The sequence below is a fragment of the Balaenoptera borealis genome (assembly GCF_965194805.1).
Source record: "Balaenoptera borealis genome assembly, chromosome: 8".
Classification (NCBI taxonomy): Eukaryota; Metazoa; Chordata; class Mammalia; order Artiodactyla; family Balaenopteridae; genus Balaenoptera; species Balaenoptera borealis.
The window spans coordinates 42637312-42657550 of NC_138865.1; the positions used below are offsets into that span (position 1 = coordinate 42637312).

At 38.8% G+C, this 20239-nt stretch overlaps 1 protein-coding gene across 1 annotated transcript in view; it reads left to right on the forward strand.

The window, feature by feature from the left end:
• Positions 1–893: 893 nt before the first annotated feature.
• LOC309633545 (uncharacterized protein) overlaps positions 894–20239 on the forward strand; it is a 226224-nt gene continuing 206878 nt past the window's right edge. Inside the window, exon 1 of the mRNA XM_082402488.1 lies at positions 894–978. The gene's annotated coding sequence lies outside the window, so the exon portion shown is untranslated. The remainder of the gene's footprint in view (positions 979–20239) is intronic.

Here is a 20239-nt window from a genome sequence, read left to right on the forward strand (position 1 = left end):
GGTGGCTAAAATAGGGAGTTTTCTGGTGATCTAACTTGTTATAGGGTTAGAACCTTTAAATTCCAGAGGCATGCCTGGTTTACATGGTAATGGTGGTTTTTCCCGATCACGAAAAAACTTTAGTTTTTTTCTAATAGTACCGTAGATTGTAGGCAGAGCTGAATCCCGTGAGCCTGACATAATGAATACCAGGCAAAATAAACTAATGGACCTAGTGCATGAAGTTAATTAATTAATCAATCAGTCCATTAGGCATTTATAAAGATTTTTAAATTTGCCAGATAATACCATTAGGTCATAGGCTATTTGGGAGACCACCACATAAACAGATAAATCATGATTCAGCAGGGCTAGTGCCTGGCCATGATGAAGGTGTGAGGAAAAGGCTAGGAAGAACAAATGAGGAAGAGACAATTCTGATGGAACAGAGAGTGGTGGCCAGGGAAGGATTCACAGAGAAAGATAAACCAGGCTTTGCTAGGTGAAGGAGGCAGAAGAGTGGCATATAGAGAAAGGCGTGGACGTCTGGGAGAGCCTGAAGTGTCTAGGCAAGAGCAACAATTTCAGTGTGACTGATGTGTAGGGTGCACAGTATAGAGAGGAAGGAACTCAGATCAGCTGGGCCCAGAGGGTGGAGGACCTTGTATTGCTGCCTAAGGAACTTGTCTCCACCTTTAGCGGGCACAAGAATCACCTGGGGAGCTCGTTAAAAATGGGGATCCTTAGGCCTCCTCTCCAAGGAGATGGATGCAGTCACTCTGGAGCTCAGAAAGCAACAGCTTAATGAGCTCCCCAGCTGATTCCAATGCATCTAGTCCACAGACCCCATTGCTATGGGCTATGAAGGCTTTTAAGAACAGGGAGTGGCATGACCTGATTTTTTTTTTTTTTTTAGGAATATAATTCTGCCAACTGTGTGGAAAATGGACCGACTTCACCAGCAGGGAAAACATATAGGAGGTTGCTGCAGGCATCCTGGTAAGAGATGAGGAGGACTGGGGCTAAAGTGTTGGTGGAGATGAAGAAAAGGGCTAAATCTAAGAGACCTATCTGAGTTAGAATACATGGTTGACCTGAGCAGGAGAAGGGCTGAGAATAATGAAGGTTGATTCTCAAGTGTCTAGCTTGGAAAAATGAGTGGTCAATAATCACTGACACTTGGTAACTATTTGTTGGATCAATGAATGAATGAATAAATATAGGATAAAAAGTAGGCGAGGTGGAATAAGAAAGGAAAATTCCATTTTAGATGTGTATATTTGAAGGCAATACAAGAACTATAGATCTAGTAGTTTGTGAGGAAAGTTTATGCAGGTTTGGAGATATGGATTTGGAAGTTGTTGGGATAGAGATAGTTCTTGAAGCAATAGTAGAATCTGAGACCACTCAGCAAGAAGGTGTAAACCTTAAAGAGAAGAAAGGCAAGGATACGAACCTTTGGGGGTATTTAAGGGGCAGACAGAGGAAAACTAGCCGGCAGAGAGGGGAAAGTGGCCGAAAAGAAGTTAGAGGATTGAGGGAATCCCCAGGTGGTCCAGTGGTTAGGACTCTGGGCGCTTTCACTGCGGTGGCCCGGGTTTAATCCCTGGTCGAGGAACAAAGATCCCACAAAAAAAAAGAAGTTAGAGGATTGAGAGGAGGTATGTTTTGAAAATAAAGGGAAGAAACAGTTTCAGAAACTATGTGTGCATGTAATATGTGAGTATGAGTGAATGTGTGAGTGTGAATGTGTGTGTGTGTGTGTGTGTGTGTGTATGTGTGCGTGTGTGGTAGAGAGGTATACTGAGAGTACGTTGTCAATCTGAATGCTGAAATATGTTCTACCAAACTCTTTTTTCTAACATAGTTTTCCAGTAGATTTGCTCTCTTTTAAGGTCATTCCTTGATTCATGATTGAACAGCCAGGTCAACAGCATAAAGGAAGATAGTAGTCTTCCTATTTGCTATAGCTGGAGGGCAGTACTTATTTCAAGTAAGAGCTATTTCAACTTACTTAGACATGAGGTGGGCTAGGACATATCAACCCCCATCCCCACAGCATTTGTTTCTTTATAGCATTTAGATTAGAATTAGCTTTGTTTGGATTTCTTTTTTACTGTTAGGCTTCCACAGTTTTGAAGACATATTAACATACCAACCAGTAGATACGAGGGTGCCCATCTCTCTTTTTGTGTGTAAAAATTATTATTTAAAAAAATCTCTGCTAATATGTTTGGCAAGACAGATAACTCATTTTAATTTTAATTTTGATTTCTACCTCAGGTAAACACTTTTCAGATGGTTATTGAACATTTGTATTAATATTTTTTTCTGTAAACTCTGTTCAGGATTGTTGCCCACTTGTATTTTGGGTCTTAGAGGACTTTTGGATTGATATTTGTATGTTCATTACCTATTAAGGGCATTAATAACCCTTTGTTATACTTGTTATAATCATTTTTCCAAACAATCACTGATGCAGTGGTGGGAGGGGAGGGTTAACAGTCTTGAGAGCAGGCTCTCCATCAAATTCAGAGGCTCACCAGCCAGGCTTCTTGACCTCTGGCCCTTACCCTTTTGTCTACATTTCTTAGAGGTTCTCCAACCAGGCCCAAGAAAGTCTCCTTACAGAATCAGTGTCCCTTGGAAACAAGGGTTCTCCTTGAAAATAAACTGAAGGTGAGCTTGTGGATTGTACCAGCTGTATGATTTAGCTTCCTTTCTTCTCTCCCAGAACTCAGGCAGATATACCTGGAACTATTGTGGCACCTGGAATGTTGGGTTTCCTTGAAGGCCTGTCTAAAAGGAAGACATGCATGTATTCATGTATGTTGGATAAACAGGAGTCCAGTTATTTAAATATAGACTTTATGACTTCCTCCAAGGTGTTAAATTTATCATCAGATAATTATTTAAAGAAATTAAATCTGAGCTATATTGGGGAGGGGGGAGATGAGAGTTACTATTATATCATTTTTCAAATCTCATTTTCTTATGGTTTATTTTTGGTATTTTATTTTTGTTATATATTAACCTTGTTTACTGGTAAATTTGATAAATTCATTAATTTGTAGATTGTCTTCTCTGAGAGAGGTTTTCTTAGTATTGCTGTTTCTTCTTCCTTAAATGGAAGAATTCATCAGTGAAACCAACTAGATATGGAGATTCCTCTGTGGAAAGATTTTAAAATGATAGATTGTTTCTTTAATGGTTAAAGCATTATTCAGATTTTATGTTTTTTCCTATATCAGTTTTGATAAGTTTTATTTTTCTAAGAGTTTGTCCATTTTATCTAAACCGTCAAATTTATTGGCCTAAAGTTGTTCTATAATTCCATTGGCATCTCTGATGTTTGCAAACTCTGTAGTGAGGTTTCCATTTTTATTTCTGTTATTGGTAAGCTGTACCTTTCCTCTTTTTTCTTGTTTGGTCTTGCTTAAAAGGATGGCCAGTTTTATTAGCCTTGAGGGGAAATCAGTGAAGGCGAGGCTGTCTTCCCTAGGCCTCCCTTCTTCAGGAATCTTGGCAATTTAAGTCCTGGCTGTGTTGGCAGGCCCCGATTTTATTTTCCCTCCCCAAGTCCGTGAGATTACTGGCATCTCTGCCTCTAGCGTCCATTCTCTGCCTGGCTTCTCACCACTCTCACCCTCCCTCCTGCCCTCCCACCCTCACCCCCTACAGCCTCTACCACCCTAAGAACCATCATTTCCCTGAGGAAAAAAAGAGGTAAACAGAATATTGGACTCACTTTAGCGAGCTTCCCTTTTCTTTGGAATCTTGGCCCTTCAAATCCTGGTTATTTTGACAGCTCTCTGATATCTTTAAACAGATGGCTAAAACCCCATAACCTGTAGCTATCACCCTCCCATTCCACCTTCCCCCCATCCCTAAGCAAACATTAATCTACTTTGTGTACTTATAGAGTTACCTATTCTGGAGAGTTCATGTTAATGGAATTATATATTATGTATTGAGTAGTCTTCTGTGACTGGCTTCTTTCACTTATTTCAAGTTTCATCCATGTTGTAGCATGTGTCGGTTCTTTATGCCTTGGCAAATTGTTGTAATCCTTTCTAAGCCTGAATCAGCTTTCAACACTTTATCCTTTGCACTTTCAATGTCATGAAATATCTGAGAGTTCTCTTAACCTGAGTTTTTCTTTACCAGTGTCACTTCCTCTGGGACATCTTCATGCTTTTGTCACAGTCACTTTCATATTGAAGAGCATCATAACTACCTGCTTTAACTAATCCTTACAACCTGGGTTCAAATTTCACAGCAGCATCCTTATTTGTGCTAACCACTTCATCAGATAGCTTAACATTAATCAATTCATGCCAACATCTGAAATGATGGAACCTTTTACTGGCAGTAAAAGGTTCTTTTTTGGTCTCCCTGTAATTAATGTTTTCTTTCAATATGGCAGCTAACTTTAACGCTTTGGTCTGAATGCTAGCTGACCTGATTTAGATTATTTTTTTATTGCAGCCTTCAATCCATAGTAGAAGTAAGTGCTCCATTTCAGCCGTAATTGGTTTTCTGTTGCTGCTACAATTTAAACTAAAATATTTGGAAGCAACTTTACCTTGTTTTTTATATTCATTGAATTTTGTCAACACAGTTTAGACCATAGTTTCATGAAAGCCTAGATCTCATCCTACTTTACTTTTCTTTTGCCATTTTTCAGATCCTCTAGTTGCGTCCAGTTTCACTTCCAGTGTTACCACTTTTTGTTTCTTTGCTGCACTTTAATGTTTTTTGTAAAATATTTCATGAGTTTATCTCCGGGAGACAAGGAGCTAACACAACTGTACTCTTTACTCTCTGTGAAAGAAATAACAAATGCGCAGTGGCCAATTGCTGACGGCCTTGGAAAGAAGTGATGTGAGCAGTCACTGATCGTGATGCCCATCTGTTACTTATGTCATGATTTGTGGACTGAAGGTTAGCAGCAAAGTTTGTATCTTATGTGATTACTCAGGTTAATATATGGTGGTAACTGAAATTTGAATTGTTTTATTGAACAACTGGTGTTATTTAACTAAACCATAGTAACTGAAATTTGTACATCTTGGGACTGTGCAAAGCAAGGGATGCCTGTGTTCTATTTCAGTGCGTCACTTACCTTTAAACCTCATCTACTTAATACTCTTGGGTCTCGAACTAACTCTGAATGTTTTATTTGTGTCAGAGCCTTGAGGTGGTATCATTCTGACCTTTGGATTTAAAAATTATAGTAGAGAAGACGATTCCTGTGATTATCTTCTCAAAATGAGGGCTCCCCTGGCCTCCTACCTCCACTAATGAGGCCTTGAGTAGCTCTGCCTCTGACATATGTCATTTTCTTCTGTGGACAAGACAACAAAGCCTTCTCTATCTCTGATGTCTGCTGTCCTCTGTCTGTTTCTCTACGTTCTTGCGATTTAGAACTGCCCTCTAGAAACACATGGCAGCCCTCACTTGGCTTTATAGCTCTTGCCTTCCAGCCAGGATGAAAGTTTTGCCTGAACACCCACGGTGGCAGCCAGCTAGATGCTGCCTTTCTCATGAATAACTCATAAACACCGGGAGCACTGTTTTCCCTGAAGAATGCCCCATAGTGGCTGTTACAACCTCTCTTTCAAACCTCAGGCCAATCTGTTTTTTCTCCCTTTAAGAATCTAGGTTTCAAAAACTCTTCTGTAGTATTAAACATGAGCTTCAAAGGCTCACAAAGGAAAACATTCCTGAAGTTCTGTCTCTCTTTTTCCTTTGGCACCTTTGAGACATTTTCAGTGTGACAAAATAGGTTTTAAATGGATCCAGAGAGATTCCTGTGCTTCTTTTGTGCCTCCAAACACTTAGAACATAGGAAACATTTAACAAATGCTTGTTACTTTATTGGTTGAAATGACAAGCTACAGGCATACTTTGATTTACACCTAAATTTATTTCTGAAAATTGATTTTTTTGAGGATGGGGAAGGAGACATGATACTGGATTGGCAGGAGGGGAAGAAAACTTGCCCTGAGAAGATTCATAATGTGGATCCTCCTAACAGTGGCAAAATATCTTCTGTTTAAATCCATGTTTTAAATATTTGCTTTAAATGTGATATCTATCTATTAGTGAAAAACCGTTGCAGTCAGAATAAAAAGATCAGGGCATGAGACTTGGGAAAAGGTATTGTGACTTGTTCCCTGGAGGGGAAAAGCGTGAAACCCAAGGGGAATTTCTCCTGGAGACATGCTTATGGCCAGGCCGTCAAGCCCTCTAACTTGTTAGACGTCTGGGGTATTTTCCTTTTCATTTTGTCTCTGCTATGATCTCTATGAATTCAGCAGACACCTAAGTGTGCATGTAGTGAGAGTTGCCTCCTCCCTTCTGCTGTTACTTCTGAGCAGCCCAAGGGCTATTTGCAGGTAGGGACAAATCCACTAGGTGGTCTTGGCTTTGTTTTCTCTAGCCCCTAGCAGAGAAGGGGACTATGCACACAGTGGGTGCCTAGAAGTGTTCAAGGAGTGATTAAATCATGCTTTCTTTAACAGTTTGTAAGATCCACTCTGGGAGAATCAGAGGTCAGTTACAAGATCAGTTCAGGGCCCAACAAGGAGGATCTGAGAGCTCATGGTGCCATGTCATGAGACTGGATTCAGGAACAGCAAGACTCTAGGAACTCCTTTGTGACATGGTTCATTAAATAATTCAGATGGTCTAAGGGTAAACTGGCAGCTGCACACAGTGAAAGTCACACATAATACCAGGACTAATTCCACCCCAAAACAGCAGAGTTCAGGTGTTCCTTAGTGCTTACTTAATTTGGTTTTTGCTCATTCATGTTAGTTTATGTTTTAGAGGAAGAGTTTCTAGAAAGTAGGGTTCAGAGCTGTATGGGTTGAACTGTGACCCCACCCCCCAAATTCATATGTTGAAATTCTAACTCTCAGTACCTCGGAATGTGACTGTATTTGGACATAGGGCCTTTTAAAGATGTACTTAAGGTAAAGTGAAGTCATGTGAATGGGCCCTAATCTAAATATGACTGGTGTCCTTAAGAAGAGATTTGGACTCGGAAATGCACGGGGGAAGATCATGTGAAAACACCAGAAAAAGAAGGCCATCTGTAAGCCAAGGAAAGAGACTTCGGAATAAACTAACCCAGTTGACACTTTGATCTTGAATTTCTAGCCTCTAGAACTGTGAAGAATTAAATTTCTGTTGTTTAAGCCACCCAGTCAGTGAGATCTGTTATGACAGCCCTAGAAAATAAATACAAGGTCTATTTAAATTTCTATGAATAGTATCAAGTCTCAAGACCATATGTAAAATAGATGCATTTAATGGAGCAAGCAGAAATACAACAGATGGACAGAATTTTTTTTTTCCCCCTTTTAATGGCAGGTATGGCATTTAAAGGCTAGGAATTGAATCAGGCAGGGTCAGACAGGATTATAGATTTATTATCTTTTATTTTATATCTGAAGATCTTTCAGCTCTCCCAGAAGCAAGTCTTTGGTGGGATGTGGGGAGCAAGAGGGACTTCTGGGCCACTCTGATGCCATTAAGGGTTTAGTAGAAGTTATTTTGAGAAATCACTTTGGAGAGAGGTTTAGAAATGATGATATCTACTATTGTTTAGCTAAGCAGTGGTTTTAAATGGCACGGTCTATTGCTACACCTTGATTTTATCAATATCCCGAGAAAAATAAGGTTGTAATAACAGAACACACATTATGTATCTATTTTTTGCCCCCATTCACTACTGTGGGACCTTTACCTTGCTATCAGTCTCCTTACCCCTCCTCTTTGTTTCAAGTGATTCCCAGGGAGAGATTCTCTCTCTCTCTCTTTTTTTTGTCTGCATCAGGTCTTAGTTGTGGCATGTGGGATCTTCGTTGAGGCATGCAGGATCTTTCGCTGCAGCGTGCGGTCTCTTTGTTGTGGCACGCAGGCTTCTCTCTAGTTGTAGCATGTGGGCTTTCTCTCTCTAGTTGTGGTGCACAGGCTCCAGGGCACGTGGGCTCTGTAGTTTGTGGCACACAGGCTCTTTAGTTGAGGCACGCGGGCTCAGTAGTTGTGGCACGTGGGCTTAGTTGCCCCGCGGCATGTGGGATCTTAGTTCCCCAACCAGGGATTGAACCCACGTCCCCTGCATTGGAAGGCAGGTTCTTTACCGCTGGACCACCAGGGAGGTCCTGGGAGAGATTCTCTTATATCCTCTTGAACACAGACCTCTCATGATCTCTATTACTATCTAATTATCTGTCTATCTATAACAATTTAAAGACTTGTTTGATATATTTCATAATTTTTAAGTTAGTTTAGATGTTTTAGTTTATTTATACATATTTTATGATAAGACTAATATAACCACAATAAAAGAAAGTTTGGAAAGCAGATAAAAGAAAAAAATCACCCATAGTCCCATCATTCTAAGGCAATTTTTAGCATTTGATTGATTTTCCTTTCAACCTTTTAATCCTATGCATAGGAACTTTTCTCCAAAAGTTGGAATTCTAATATATATACATGAGTTTCTATGCACCTTAAAAAAGACTTAAATTGTTATCATGAGCCTTTGTCAATGGTGCAACAATTTTCTTAAGCATCATTTTAGCAATATATAATATAACATTGAGTTGACACAACAGTTTACTTATCAGTTTCCCAATTCTTGGACATTTAGGTTGTTTCAAATTCTTTTTTTTTTTTTTTTTTATAACATTATATCAGAACATATAAGATTTTTAGAAATTTCATGTAATGTCTGAAACATTTATATTAACATATTTCCATACATATTTCCATACAAGTACAAATGTAAGATTTTTAGAAATTTCATGTAATGTCTGAAACATTTATATTAACATATTTCCATACATATTTCCATACAAATACAAATATGATTTTTAGAAATTTCATGTAATGTCTGAAACATTTATATTAACATATTTCCATACATATTTCCATACAAATACAAATATAAGATTTTTAGAAATTTCATGTAATGTCTGAAACATTTATATTAACATATTTCCATACAAATAACCCAATGAAAGTTTAGTATTAGTTGTTTTGTTTGTTTTTTTATACTGCAGGTTCTTATTAGGCATCAGTTTTATACACATCAGTGTATACATGTCAATCCCAATCGCCCAATTCAGCACACCACCATCCCCACCCCACCGCAGTTTTCCCCCCTTGGTGTCCATATGTCCATTCTCTACATCTGTGTCTCAACTTCTGCCCTGCAAACTGGCTCATCTGTACCATTTTTCTAGGTTCCGCATACATGCATTAATATACGATATTTGTTTTTCTCTTTCTGACTTACTTCACTCTGTATGACAGTCTCTAGATCCATCCACGTCTCAACAAATGACTCAATTTCGTTCCTTTTTATGGCTGAGTAATATTCCATTGTATATATGTACCACAACTTCTTTATCCATTCGTCTGTTGATGGGCATTTAGGTTGCTTCCATGACCTGGCTATTGTAAATAGTGCTGCAATGAACATTCGGGTGCATGTGTCTTTTTGAATTACGGTTTTCTCTGGGTATATGCCCAGTAGTGGGATTGCTGGGTCATATGGTAATTCTATTTTTAGTTTTTTAAGGAACCTCCATATTGTTCTCCATAGTGGCTGTATCAATTTACATTCCCACCAACAGTGCAAGAGGGTTCCCTTTTCACCACACCCTCTCCAGCATTTGTTGTTTGTAGATTTTCTGATGATGCCCATTCTAACAGGAGTGAGGTGATACCTCATTGTAGTTTTGATTTGCATTTCTCTAATAATTAGTGATGTTGAGCATCTTTTCATGTGCTTCGTGGCCGTCTGTATGTCTTCTTTGGAGAAATGTCTATTTAGGTCTTCTGCCCATTTTTGGATTGGGGTGTTTGTTTCTTTGATATTGAGCTGAATGAGCTGTTTATATATTTTGGAGATTAATCCTTTGTCCGTTGATTCATTTGCAAATATTTTCTCCCATTCTGAGGGTTGTCTTTTCGTCTTGTTTATGGTTTCCTTTGCTGTGCAAAAGCTTTGAAGTTTCATTAGGTCCCACTTGTTTATTTTTGTTTTTATTTCCATTACTCTAGGAGGTGGATCAAAAAAGATCTTGCTGTGATTTATGTCAAAGAGTGTTCTTCCTATGTTTTCCTCTAAGAGTTTTATAGTGTCTGGTCTTATATTTAGGTCTCTAATCCATTTTGAGTTTATTTTTGTGTATGGTGTTAGGGAGTACTCTAATTTCATTCTTTTACATGTAGCTGTCCAGTTTTCCCAGCACCACTTATTGAAGAGACTGTCTTTTCTCCATTGTATATCTTTGCCTCCTTTGTCATAGATTAGTTGACCATAGGTGCGTGGGTTAATCTCTGGGCTTTCTATCTTGTTCCATTGATCTATGTTTCTGTTTTTGTGCCAGTACCATATTGTCTTGATTACTGTAGCTTTGTAGTATAGTCTGAAGTCAGGGAGTCTGATTCCTCCAGCTCCATTTTTTTGCCTCAAGACTGCTTTGCCTATTCGGGGTCTTTTGTGTCTCCATACAAATTTTAAGATGATTTGTTCTAGCTCCGTAAAAAATGCCATTGGTAATTTGATAGGGATTGCATTGAATCTGTAGATTGCTTTGGGTAGTATACTCATTTTCACAATGTTGATTCTTCCAATCCAAGAACATGGTATATCTCTCCATCTGTTGGTATCATCTTTAATTTCTTTCATCAGTGTCTTATAGTTTTCTGCATACAGGTCTTTTGTCTCCCTAGGTAGGTTTATTCCTAGGTATTTTATTCTTTTTGTTGCAATGGTAAATGGGAGTGTTTCCATAATTTCTCTTTCAGATTTTTCATCATTAGTGTATAGGAATGCAAGAGATTTCTGTGCATTAATTTTGTATCCTGCAACTTTACCATATTCATTAATTAGCTCTAGCAGTTTTCTGGTGGCAGTTTTAGGATTCTCTATGTATAGTATCATGTCATCCGCAAACAGTGACAGTTTCACTTCTTCTTTTCCAATTTGTATTCCTTTTATTTCTTTTTCTTCTCTGATTGCCGTGGCTAGGACTTCCAAAACTATGTTGAATAATAGTGGTGAGAGTGGACATCCTTGTCTCGTTCCTGATCTTAGAGGAAATGCTTTCAGTTTTTCACCATTGAGAATGATGTTTGCTGTGGGTTTGTCATATATGGCCTTTATTATGTTGAGGTAGGTTCCCTCTATGCCCACTTTCTGGAGAGTTTTTATCATAAATGGGTGTTGAATTTTGTCAAAAGCTTTTTCTGCATCTATTGAGATGATCATATGGTTTTTATACTTCAATTTGTTAATATGGTGTATCACATTGATTGATTTGCGTATATTGAAGAATCCTTGCATCCCTGGGATAAATCCCACTTGATCGTGGTGTATGATCCTTTTAATGTGTTGTTGGATTCTGTTTGCTAGTATTTTGTTGAGGATTTTTGCATCTATATTCATCAGTGATATTGGTCTGTAATTTTCTTTTTTTGTAGTGTCTTTGTCTGGTTTTGGTATCAGGGTGATGGTGGCCTCATAGAATGAGTTTGGGAGTGTTCCTTCCTCTGCAATTTTTTGGAAGAGTTTGAGAAGGATGGGTGTTAGCTCTTCTCTAAATGTTTGGTAGAATTCACCTGTGAAGCCATCTGGTCCTGGACTTTTGTTTGTTGGAAGATTTTTAATCACAGTTTCAATTTCATTACTTGTGATTGGTCTGTTCATATTTTCTGTTTCTTCCTGGTTCAGTCTTGGAAGGTTATACCTTTCTAAGAATTTGTCCATTTCTTCCAGGTTGTCCATTTTATTGGCATAAAGTTGCTTGTAGTAGTCTCTTAGGATGCTTTGTATTTCTGCAGTGTCTGTTGTAACTTCTCCTTTTTCATTTCTGATTTTATTGATTTGAGTCCTCTCCCTCTTTTTCTTGATGAGTCTGGCTAATGGCTTATCAATTTTGTTTATCTTCTCAAAGAAACAACTTTTAGTTTTATTGATCTTTGCTATTGTTTTCTTTGTTTCTATTTCATTTATTTCTGCTCTGATCTTTATGATTTCTTTCCTTCTGCTAACTTTGGGTTTTGTTTGTTCTTCTTTCTCTAGTTTCTTTAGGTGTAAGGTTAGATTGTTTACTTGAGCTTTTTCTTGTTTCTTTAGGTAGGTTTGTATAGCTATAAACTTCCCTCTTAGAACTGCTTTTGCTGCATCCCATAGGTTTTGGGTCGTCGTGTTTTCATTGTCATTTGTCTCTAGGTATTTTTTGATTTCCTCTTTGATTTCTTCAGTGATCTCTTGGTTATTTAGTAACGTATTTGTTTAGCCTCCATGTGTTTGTCCTTTTTAGGTTTTTTTCCCTGTAATTCATTTCTAATCTCATAGCATTGTGGTCAGAAAAGATGCTTGATATGATTTCAATTTTCTTAAATTTACTGAGGCTTGATTTGTGACCCAAGATGTGATCTATCTTGGAGAATGTTCCGTGCGCACTTGAGAAGAATGTGTAATCTGCTGTTTTTGGATGGAATGTCCGATATATATCAATTAAATCTATCTGGTCTATTGTGTCATTTAAAGCTTCTGTTTCCTTATTTATTTTCATTTTGGATGATCTGTCCATTGGTGTAAGTGAGGTGTTAAAGTCCCCCACTATTATTGTGTTACTGTCGATTTCCTCTTTTATAGCTGTTAGCAGTTGCCTTATGTATTGAGGTGCTCCTATGTTGGGTGCATATATATTTATAATTGTTATATCTTCTTCTTGGATTGATCCCTGGATCATTATGTAGTGTCCTTCCTTGTCTCTTGTAACATTCTTTATTTTAAAGTCTATTTTATCTGATATGAGTATAGCTACTCCAGCTTTCTTTTGATTTCCATTTGCATGGAATATCTTTTTCCATCCCCTCACTTTCAGTCTGTATGTGTCCCTAGGTCTAAAGTGGGTCTCTTGTAGACAGCATATATATGGGTCTTGTTTTTGTATCCATTCAGCCAGTCTATGTCTTTTGGTTGGGGCATTTAATCCATTCACGTTTAAGGTAATAATCGATATGTATGTTCCTATGACCATTTTCTTAATTGTTTTGGGTTTGTTTTTGTAGGTCCTTTTCTTCTCTTGTGTTTCCCACTTAGAGAAGTTCCTTTAGCATTTGTTGTAGAGCTGGTTTGGTGGTGCTGAATTCTCTTAGCTTTTGCTTGTCTGTAAAGCTTTTGATTTCTCCATCAAATCTAAATGAGATCCTTGCCGGGTAGAGTAATCTTGGTTGTAGGTTCTTCCCTTTCATCACTTTAAGTATATCATGCCACTCCCTTCTGGCTTGCAGAGTTTCTGCTGAGAAATCAGCTGTTAACCTTATGGGAGTTCCCTTGTATGTTATTTGTCGTTTTTCCCTTGCTGCTTTCAATAATTTTTCTTTGTCTTTAATTTTTGCCACTTTGATTACTATGTGTCTCGGCGTGTTTCTCCTTGGGTTTATCCTGTATGGGACTCTCTGCGCTTCCTGGACTTGGGTGGCTATTTCCTTTCCCATGTTAGGGAAGTTTTCGACTATAATCTCTTCAAATATTTTCTCTGGTCCTTTCTCTCTCTCTTCTCCTTCTGGGACCCCTATAATGCGAATGTTGTTGCGTTTAATGTTGTCCCAGAGGTCTCTTAGGCTGTCTTCATTTCTTTTCATTCTTTTTTCTTTAGTCTGTTCCGCAGCAGTGAATTCCCTCATTCTGTCTTCCAGGTCACTTATCCGTTCTTCTGCCTCAGTTATTCTGCTATTGATTCCTTCTAGTGTAGTTTTCATTTCAGTTATTGTATTGGTCATCTCTGTTTGTTTGTTCTTTAATTCTTCTAGGTCCTTGTTAATCATTTCTTGCATCTTCTCAATCTTTGCCTCCATTCTTATTCCAAGGTCCTGGATCATCTTCACTATCATTATTCTGAATTCTTTTTCTGGAAGGTTGCCTATCTCCACTTCATTTAGTTGTTTTTCTGGGTTTTTTTCTTGTTCCTTCATCTGGTACATAGCCCTCTGCCTTTTCATCTTCTCTATCTTTCTGTAACTGTGGTTTTTGGTCCACAGGCTGCAGGATTATAGTTTTTCTTGCTTCTGTTGTCTGCCCTCTGGTGGTTGAGGCTATCTAAGAGGCTTGATTGTTTCAAATTCTTTAAAAATGAAGAACAATAAACAACACAGACATCTTTGACAATGGATATGTTTGAACATACTTGTTTTTCCTTTCCTGTTTTGCATTTCTTCCTTAGAACACTTTCCCATTTGCTGATTTACAGTGGGAAGAGGCATGCTCTTTTTTGTGCAGAAGCTTAGAGTGTGTCCTACTGTTGGCGGTAGGATCCCTTATAGAGAATTTGTATCTGGGGCAACTCTTTTTAGTTTAACTGGTGCCAAGATCCCCGATGGCTTAGAAGCTCTGCTGCTGCTTTTGGGGAATCACCTGTCTAGTTCACAGCTAGTGCATTTTGCCTAATAAGCTGCAGACTGAATTTCATCAGTCTGATGAAATTCAAGGATAAATGAATAGATGGAACCAGACAGAGTGTGTTTAAGACTCACACGAGGAGTTGGTTTGTGTCCTTAGATACCTCATATCCTCGGTGACCCTTCATATGTCAGTGAAGAGGAGTGTGAGCACCAGAAATCAGACACAGAGAAGCAGCTCTGTCGCACTGACCAGGGAGGAGAACAGGAGACTGTAGGGACTTAGTAACCGTGTCACTGGGCTGTGGGTCTTGCCTGGGGAACAAGATATCACATTTTCCTACAGTTAGGGGAAATGTGTCTCCCCAACCTGTTATTTTTCCTTTGTTCTGAATAATCTTCTGATTGTTGTTTGGCTTCTTTGGTATCTTGATACCAGGATGGTGGCAGCACACCATGTAACTCACTGTGTTTGCCTCTTTATTCTGGCTACGAGGAGGCTACTCAAGAAAGAATATCGCACCTCCTGCTATGCTTTGTGGGCTGACTTTACTCCCAAAGCCATCTTGCTTTCTTAATTTTATTTGCTCTTTGCCTCATCTTTTTATTTTGGATTTATTTTCTCTTGTAACATATTTGCGTATTTCTAAGTAGCCTTAAATTTGTTTTGGAATAAGTCATGGTTTGAAGGAAGACCTTAAGATTGGCTTTCTGGGTTAGGAATTGGTCTGGTCCATTTAGTATGAGCTTGCCACTGAGAGATTGCCCATCTTGGGTCCAGTGTCTGGATCTGACTGATCCACGATCAGACAATAGGTCCTGATGATTCAACCTCAGTGCTGTCCTTGAGGGCCTGTCATTAAAAATCCAGCCCCTCTTAGGCTCTACCTTCCTCCACTTTGTGCCTCTTTAAAATGGCAAGAGATAGACCATATTTATTCAAGAGTTAAAAGCCTAGTTAACAGTTAAGTATTCTTACCCCATTTGTCTTTTCTGCTTCCTTATACATTTTACTTCTGTATTTTCAACCTACAGAAACTTTAATTTTGATTGAAGGAGAAAAGTGGATTTAGCTTTTAACCTGGATTATTCTGCTAACAAAATGTTATAATTTAGAACTTTGGAATTTTGGAACTGAGCCCTTTTAATACTTAGTAGCTCTTATACATTGACTTTCCCAGCATTAAAAAAATAATGAATTTACCTCTTCTTCCCTGAGGAAGCTCTTGAAGGTAGGGACCTCTTCATTTTTGAAGTCCTCACAAAACTGCAACCAAGTCTTTGCACAAAGCTGGAGCTCAGCATAAGTCTGTTGAACTGAATACTCTCACCTTCAGACAGCCCTGAGAAATAAAGATGTCTGGACACTCTATCCGAAGAAACAGAAAACAATCCTGCTGATAAATATGTGTAGGATTGATAACCTTTACCAAAGACTCCTCTCAGCGATTTCAAAGAAAGTCCCACCCACCAGAGGTGTCACACTAGGTTTTGGTTTAAATTCCATTTGCAGTCAGAGGAGCTTTGTTAATTTTAAGATTGAAAGGTATTTGTATGAAGAGTACCATGAAGATTGTGTTTACTTTTTAAAAAATATTTTATTTATTTATTTATTTATTTATTTGGCTGCATTGGGTCTTAGTTGTGGCATGTGGGATCTTTCGTAGAGGCACGTGGGCTTGTCTCTAGTTGTGGTGCGCAGGCTTCTCTCTAGTTGTGGCATGCAGGCTCCAGGCGCGTGGGCTCCGTAGTTTGCGGCACGCGGCCTCTCACGCAAGCTCAGTAGTTGTGGTGCGCAGGCTTAGTTGCCCCAAGGCATGTAGGATCTTAATTCCCCAACGAGGGATCGAACCCGCATTCCCTGCATTGGAAGGCGGATTCTTTTTTCTTTTTTCTTAACATCTTTATTGCAGTCTAATTGCTTTACAATGGTGTGTTAGTTTCTGCTTTATAACGAACTGAATCAGCTATACATATACATATATCCCCATAACTCCTCCCTCTTGCATCTCCCTCCCACACTTCCTATCCCACCCCTCTAGGTGGTCACAAAGCACCGAGCTGATCTCCCTGTGCTATGTGGCTGCTTCCTATTAGCTATCTGTTTTACTTTTAGTAGTGTATATATGTCCATGTCACTCTCTCACTTCATCCCAGCTTACTCTTCCCCCTCCCTGTGTCCTCAAGTCCATTCTCTACGTCTGCATCTTTATTCCTGTCCTGGTCCTTCAGAACCATTTTTTTTTTTTAGATTCCATATATATATATATGTTAGCATACTGTATTTGTTTTTCTCTTTCTGACTTACTTCACTCTGTATGACAGACTCTAGGTCCATCCACCTCACTACAAATAGCTCAATTTCGTTTCTCTTTATGGCTGAGTAATATTCCATTGCATATATGTGCCACATCTTCTTTATCTATTCATCTGTCGATGGACACTTAGGTTGCTTCCATGTCCTACCTATTGTAAATAGAGCTACAGTGAACATTGTGGTACATGACTGTTTTTGAATTATGGTTTTCTCAGGGTATATGCCCAGTAGTGGGATTGCTGGGTCATATGGTAGTTCAATTTTTAGTTTTTTGAGGAACCTCCATACTGTTCCATAGTGGCTGTATCAATTTACATTCCCACCAGCAGGGCAAGAGGGTTCCCTTTTCTCCACACCCTCTCCAGCATTTATTGTTTGTAGATTTTTTTTTTTAAGTTTAATTTTTTTTTTTTAAAGGAATTCCTTTATTTTTATTATTTATTTATTTATTTATTTATTTTTGGCTGTGTTGGGTCTTCGTTTCTGTGCAAGGGCCTTCTCTAGTTGCGGCAAGCGGGGGCCACTCTTCATCGCGGTGCGCGGGCCTCTCACTATCGCGGCCTCTCTTGTTGCGGAGCACAAGCTCCAGATGCGCAGGCTCAGTAGTTGTGGCTCACGGGCCCAGTTGCTCCTTGGCATGTGGGATCTTCCCAGACCAGGGCTCGAACCCGTGTCCCCTGCATTAGCAGGCAGATTCTCAACCACTGTGCCACCAGGGAAGCCCTAATTTTTATTTATTTATTTATTTATTTATTTATTTATTTATGGCTGTGTTGGGTCCTCGCCTCTGTGCGAGGGCTCTCTCCAGTTGCGGCAAGCGGGGGCCACTCTTCATCACGGTGCGTGGGCCTCTCAGTATCACGGCCTCTCTTGTTGCGGAGCACAGGCTCCAGACGCGCAGGCTCAGTAGTTATGGCTCACGGGCCTAGTCGCTCCGCGGCATGTGGGATCTTCCCAGACCAGGGCTCGAACCCGTGTCCCCTGCATTGGCAGGCAGATTCTCAACCACTGCGCCACCAGGGAAGCCCTGTAGATTTTTTGATGATGGCCATTCTGACTGGTGTGAGGTGATACCTCATTGTAGTTTTGATTTGCATTTCTCGAATGATTAGTGATGTTGAGCATCCTTTCATGTGTTTGTTGGCAATCTGTATATCTTCTTTGGAGAAATGTCTATTTAGGTCTTCTGCCCATTTTTGGATTGGGTTGTTTGTTTTTTTGTTATTGAGCTGCATGAGCTGCTTGTAAATCTTGGAGATTAATCCTTTGTCAGTTGCTTCATTTGCAAATATTTTCTCCCATTGTGAGGGTTGTCTTTTCATCTTGTTTATGTTTTCCTTTGCTGTGCAAAAGCTTTTAAGTTTCATTAGGTCCCATTTGTTTATTTTTGTTTTTATTTCTATTCCTCTAGGAGGTGGGTCAAAAAGGATCTTGCTGTGATTTATGTCATAGAGTGTTCTGCCTATGTTTTCCTCTAAGAATTTTATAGTGTCTGGTCTGGAAGGCAGATTCTTTACTACTGGACCACCAGGGAAATCCCTGTGTTTACTTTTAATTTGGTAAATGTCATTTCTATTTAGTTGTTTGAAATTAAATTTCAAATCTTTATAATAGTGAGAAACAGCCAAAATATTTCACATATGGTGAGAATAAGAGCCAAAGCTTGTAGTTATGGCAGGCCAAGAATCTATGATTTGAGGTGAAAATGTGATTGCTTTGGAAATCCCTCCTAACCTTCCAGTACCTTTTAATTTCCTCCAGTGACTCAAATATTCTGAGACCATATGTAGGCCTAGCCATTTGAGCATTTAAAAATAATAACTATATTTTGGGTATCCAGCTCATTACTGTGTTAGTCCATGAGAACAAAAGACACAGAAAAGGAATTTTTTTAAAAGGTGAATTCCATTCAGTTGCGTTAGATTCTGACTAGGGAGCTAAAATAACCCATTTTCAGAGCTCTTCAGAATGATTAGGCTCTGCATTTGCTGCAGAGTAGCCCTGATCAGGAGAAAGGGTTTAAATAATCCCACTCATGACCGTTTTTTTCTCTCTTGCTTTTTGTTCTGTACTCTCTTGTCATTATAACTGATGCTTTCTCGCCTCTATCTATTGTTAAAAAAAAGAAAAAGCTTCTTTTCTTTTGGTGAAGGGGAAAGGTGGGATATGTGGCCCCTGGATTCCTGATGATGGACAAATATTCACTCACACTGTGTCTCTGGCAAAATGACCCAGTGAAACTGGACGTCCAAGGTATGAGGCATCTGTGAACACACAGCACAGGACATGCAACTGTCAGCCACAGTCACACTGGGAAATGCATTCTTTAAGAAAATAAAATTTTATGCCTATGTGTAACCACTAATGGGGCAGTTTCTGTGATTGGAATAGAAAATAATTCTGGGGTGAGACTAGAACGTTAGCTCCACACGTGAAATTCATTCACTGTTAACCTAGTATAGGAGAGAATTGAAATCAGAAGGGTGCAAAGTGCCACAGGAGGTCATTGGTGTGGTTAATTTGATAAAACACGGACTTTAATAGTAGAATCATCTCAAACTTTGTAAAAAAGAGAGTGACCATGAGAATCTTTTATATCACAAGAAATTCTCTGGTCATCTTGTGGCAAAAGAATGGTCCTTCTTAAAGATGAGTTATACATTTTTCTTATTCAACAACTATTCCAAATTCACTGAACTTTTCTGTGACACAAGCAGCTATTTTTTTTTTAAGTTTATTTTTCTTCAAGGCAAAGGTGATGTTTTATCAATGAGAGAAAATATCTGCCTTTCAAAAGAATTCTTGCTATGGAGAGAACATCTTGAAAATGGATGTTTGGAAATGTTTCTAACATTATATGATTTTGTTGTGGAAAATGATGTGCCTCAACCACAAAAATCTTGATAGTTTGCACTTCAAAAAACAGAATTTTCTAGCTGGCATAAAAATTTCCATCACATAAAAAAGAAGAAAATACCTAGGAATAAATTTAACCAGGGAGGTGAAAGACCTATACCCTGAAAACTATAAAACATTGATGAAGGAAATTGAAGGTGATACAAAGAAATGGAAAGATATCCCATGCTTTTAGACTAGAAGAATTAATATTGTTAACATGGCCCTACTACCCGAAGCAATCTACAGATTTAATGTAACTGCTGTCAAAATACCTATGACATTTTTCACAGAACAAGAACAAATAAACCTAACATTTATTTGGAACCATAGAGGACCCCGAATTGCCAAAGCAATCTTGAGAAAAAAGAACGAAGCTGGAGATATTACCCTCCCAGACATCATACTATACTACAAAGCTACAGTAATCAAAACAGCATGGTACTGGCATAAAAACACACATAGATCAATGGAACAGGACAGAGAGCCCAGAAATAAACCCATGCACACATGGTCAATTAATCTATGACAAAGGAGGCAAGAATATACAATGGAGAAAAGACAGTCTCTTTGCTAAGTGGTTCTGGGAACACTGGACAGCTACATGTAAAT